Source organism: Notamacropus eugenii, chromosome 4, assembly GCF_028372415.1.
Source record: "Notamacropus eugenii isolate mMacEug1 chromosome 4, mMacEug1.pri_v2, whole genome shotgun sequence".
Classification (NCBI taxonomy): Eukaryota; Metazoa; Chordata; class Mammalia; order Diprotodontia; family Macropodidae; genus Notamacropus; species Notamacropus eugenii.
The window spans coordinates 287,984,046-287,989,138 of record NC_092875.1 but is presented as its reverse complement, the minus strand read 5'-3'; the positions used below and the strand labels follow the sequence as shown (position 1 = coordinate 287,989,138).

The window sequence follows — 5,093 nt, the reverse complement described above, 5'->3', positions numbered from 1 at the left end:
TTGAATACTATTTCAGAAAGAAGGCTAAGATTAAAGAGGACTAAGAAAGACTTCCTGCAGAATATAGGACTTTAACTAAAACTTAAAAGAAGTCAGGGAAGCTAAGAGGCTGATATAAAGAGGTTGAGATTTCTAGGCATAGTGGACAGCCAGTGAAACGGCTAAGTCAGGAGATGTAGTGTTAGATACAAGAAACAGGAAGGCAGCTAGTGCCTCTGGATTGCAGAGTATGTTGAGAAAAGTATTGGAGGACTGGAAAAGTAGGAAGGGGTTAGCTTGTGAAAGGTTTCAAAAACCAGGCAGAGGATTTTACAATTTATCCTAAAGGTAATAGGGAGTCACTGGATGTTGTTAAATAGGGGAACAACATAGTCCTCCTGTACTATTTTTTTGTCTGAAATGTAACCTTCAGTTCTATTTTATTGTCAGACCATCACCTGTATTTTGGCTTCATTTTTTTCCCTTCATAGTCTGAATCCTATAGTTTGCTGTTTCAACGATAGGTTGTCTTCTTCCAATGAAACCTTTCTCCACCCTGTCTCTTACCCCTACTCCTCCTACCTTGTTAAACTTTAACTCTGGGTTATTCCCAAGGCCACACTACTCCCTGTCACTTATCCTAATTCATCTTCTCAGCTCCTACTCCCCATGCTGCTGATCACTGAGGGAAGAAGTCACAAAATGGCATTGACTGGGTCTACTTGAAATTTCTGATATGTAATCTAAACCAAACTCTCCTTGTTGTATGGTCTGTTATTTGTCTCTGACTGACTCGCATACTCCATGGAATGAATAATCATCACCTTTTTTTCTCAAGCTCTAATACCATTGTTCCTCCCTTTCAACAAGAACCTCAAGTCCTACTTTCCTGACAAAATCAAGGACATTCGTGACAAAATTCCTCTACCCTGAAGTTCAAAATCTCTCTATCTCATTCCCTATTCTTTTTCCATGGTTCTAGTCTCTGAAAAAGAGTTACTTCCCAAGTAACTCTTCCTACTTCCCAAAGCCAACCCTTCTGTATTTGCCTGTGGTGTCATCTTCCCATCTGCTCTGGGATTTTGTCCTTTTGATCATTTATTTTTTCACACTCACATTCAATTTCTTTTAATCCACTGGCTCCCTCCATGTTCAATTTAACTTAATCTTACAAGTATTTATTAATCACTTACTATGGCAAAGCACAGTGCTAGGAGGTAGGTATGCACAGAAAAAAAGAAAGAAGAAAAAATAGTTTCTGTCCTAAAGAAGGATACATTTTGGGGGGAAACAGAAAGGAGGGAGGGGGGTAAAGAGAAGAAAACTAAATAAATTATATATATATGTATATATATGTACATATATATATATACATACATACATACAGAGCAAACAGAACCTTTTTTGTATGTGATGTCATTGAGAAGATCAGAAAATTGAGAGTTGCTGGAAGTTGAGGCTTGAGTTGAATTTTGAAGGGAGCTGTCACTTTCAAAAAGCAAAAAATGAGGAGGAGAGAAATAGAGGACAGAATTTAGGGTTTGGGAGGCAGCCTATGCAAAGGCATGGAGGCAGGAGATGGAATATCATACTCTGTTAATAAGAAAGAGGCTAGTTTGGTTGGAATATAAAACACATGAAGGACAATAATGAACAGTATGCTTGTAACAATAAGCTGGAGCCACATTGGGAATGCTTTAAAAACCAAATGTAAGAGTTTAGTAACTTGTAGGAGATTCTGGGCTCAAGGGGATTCAGTTTAATCCTAGGTACTTGACCCCAGAAAGTCAAGATCTCTTTCTTTTCAATCATTGCACAAACCCCTTTGGAATTACTCCACAAAATCCCCCAAATTAAGCTCAACACATCTTCATGGGGAAAGCGGTCCACCTGTTTGAAGCTAATAGAGCCAGTAAGTACCTGAGTACCTTGTTCAACCCTCCTATCTTATAGACAAGTGAAATGAAGCCCAAAAAGTGATTGCCCAAAGTCACACAGGTAACAAAATTGCAGAGCTGAAATTTGAACTCAAGTCCTTTGATTCTAGGACTCATAGCCAATCACAGCTGAAATACACCAGGGAAACAGGAACACTAGCTCATATATGGAAAGTGTGATTTATACTGATTATTATTAGCCCCCACACTAGCCCCGAACCATAAACAGCTTGGCTAAGTCAGTTTCTACCAGTATTAGGTAAGGGTCTAACACTAGTCATTTGAGTGACTCATTTCTACTACCTCCTTTTTAATGTTACTTTTTTTCCTCTAGAAATGGTTATTACAGAATGAGAGTTCTATGTGATCCCACAGCTAGGATACTAATGCAGGACCTTGGACTTGCATATCTTCCCAGGGTCAGAACCTTGGGTAACTGGACAGGATAGTCATGTCATGTCCTTTCATTCCTAGGAGAATAGAGACCCCTGAAGACTAGAGAAGGATGTACTATTGTCTGTCTATCTGTGAATAGTGGAAAGGAGTTAAGGGGTTGGTTACATTGAAAGGAATTATAACCTTTTATGATTTGAACTAAAATAAGTTAACTGAGGTCTTACCTAAGTGTCTAAATAGCTCAGCTATTTTTATCTAACAAGAAAGTAAACCCTGGGTAAGAAGCTAAAACAAAATGTCCCATTCTAACAGGCTTCCAGTTAGCCTTGTTCATCACTGGGTCATTCTGCCTTTTCTGAGTGTTTCAGTCAGGGAATAGAAGCCTGGGTGACAAAGGGTGAGGGAGGTTGGGAGGGAGAGATGTGTGTGTGTCAAAAAACAATGTCAAGCGTCTTGGTCTTTCTGAACCTTCACTTGTGCAGTTTCAAATGTTCTGTGCTACATTACGGGAAGACCACCAAACTAATCCTTTGTGATCTTTGGTGTGTGTGGTGAGTAGTTTCTTAGGGGATTTGTTTTTTGTTTCAGGGTGGGAGGGAAGGGAGTCAGATGTTGGCCTGCTCTGCATTTGTATTTGGTCCCCAGATGTAAATGGAATTTTCTGCTACATTTTTGGGATAAGTACCAAGATGAATATTTTAATGAGATAAGTTTTATGAAAAGGAAGGAAAATTCTATGAGTCAATAAAAAGAAAATATTGGGCAAAAACAGGGTTGGGGGATGGGCGGGTGCAAGAAGCAGAGGTCAGTGCATTCTGGCCCCACCAACAACCAGGACTTGGGTCCTTGACCTCTAGCTCCATCTTCAGCTTTGGACCTCATCATCACTGCCACCATGAGGGGACTTGCATTGCTTTATTCTGGCCTGTCCCTGGCCTTCTGCAGCTGCATGATTGCCGTAGAAATTTGCTATATAATATTTGACTCTGGTTTCCACTTTGATATGGCATAGTTTCTCACAGAGCAGCACTGAACCAAGGGATAGGGCTGGCCATCCACTTCTCTGTGGTTGGAATGGCCTGGGGCATCTACATCGCAGGCTCATCCATCACTGATAGAGGGGTCAAGGTCCCTGGGATCAAGACCAAGAACCATCAAGACCAAGGATCATCTTCAGAGAGGCTGTGGCCATCTGTGTATCATCATATCCACTGTCATCAACAACATGGCAGTGCCCTTCAGTGGCAGCACCCCCAAAGCCATTGGAGGCCTTGACTACCATGACCTATGTTGATGCTGGTCTCATGGTGGGCCTATCCAACCTCTTCTGGGGTGTGCATGTGAATGTGAGTGGGCAGTGGACCTTCTTTGGCTGATGCCCAGAATATCAGCTTCCTTGTCAAAATCTTCATTGTATAGAGATCTTTGGCAGAGCCATTGGTCTCTTTGGGGTTACTGTGGCCTACTTCAGACTTCTAAAGTAAAAATGAGTGACTAGGCCTGAAGCAGTTTATTGGCTTTCCTGGGGGACCTGGCTGCCCCAGCCAGGGGAGCAATCCCATTATAGTGTCTCTACTGTGTCCCTCTGGTCCTTACTGTGATCTGCCCCTTCTGGAGTCTCTCGGAGGAGCAAGCCCTGGTAGGTAGGTTGGGAGGATATGTTCTTTGCCCACCTGTCCTGTCCCCTGCCACATACCCCCATCTTACCAGCATTTGAAGTCTGTTCCCTGGATCACTCCCCAACCCCCATAAAAAAAGTCATTCACCAAATGAAGGGAACACATAACACTCAGCAGGCAATCTAGTGTCAAAACATTGATTTTCCATGGAGAACAATGAATATTACGGTAAACACTGAGAGAGAGATTAAGTGATTTGCCCAGATGAGATGGCTCAGGAGAAGAAGGTGAGGCTGGTGACCTTGCACAGCCTTCCCTCCCTCAAATCAAAGTCAACTGCAAATCATGTCATCATGTTGATGTCATGGTTCTCTTCAAGAACAAAGGACAAACACAATAGCAAGTGACTTGCCCAAGGTGGTACCAATAGGATGTGTCAGAGCCATAAATTTTAGTCCATAGAAACTGAGTCCATGACAAAACCTTCTGAGTTCTTCCTTCTCCTTTCAGTCATCTGCATGTCAGAGGTTGGGGAATTTTGACAACGGTGTTATGAGAGAGTCATTCAAAACAATTTTTCATTGAGAATCCTAGGTATGGTTATTTATGCAATGGTTCATGTTAGCAAATTTCTGGTGCTAGGATTATATCAGAGAAATAAAGTTGGATGTGTTGCATTTGGAAATTGTACTTTCATTGACACCAAAGATGGTCCCTGAAAAACAAACCCATTTTTTAAAAAATCTATTAACCAATCATCAAGCATTTTTAAAGTACTGTTATGATTAAGAAGGTTCAAAAGACATACTTTCTGGGCAATTTAATCATTTTATTAATAAGACCAACAAATTATTAATAAAATGACGGTCATTTGGCAGTCTTTCTTAGACCAAAGACAGTCATGGTTGTGGGCTAACAGTTCATATACCCTTCAAAAAGTAGATGTTCATCAAGAGATTGAGAATGACATTGTGTCACCTTTAGACAGAGAAACAATCTCTCTACTCAGACTACTCCCTTCCTTGGGCTATTTAGACAAAAGGATCTATCTCCACCCAAGTTTGAATAGAACCCAATGGGTTTCTCCACCTTAAAGTAAATTCCTTTTAAGGTTGAATGGGATTTGACCAAGATTGTGGAGAGCTAATGAGACCTCATTATC

The 5,093-nt window shown here is 41.0% G+C and overlaps 1 pseudogene; it reads left to right on the top strand.

The window, feature by feature from the left end:
• The first annotated feature begins 3,207 nt into the window (after window positions 1-3,207).
• LOC140498422 (V-type proton ATPase 21 kDa proteolipid subunit c'' pseudogene) lies at window positions 3,208-3,810 on the top strand (annotated as a pseudogene).
• Window positions 3,811-5,093: the final 1,283 nt, after the last annotated feature.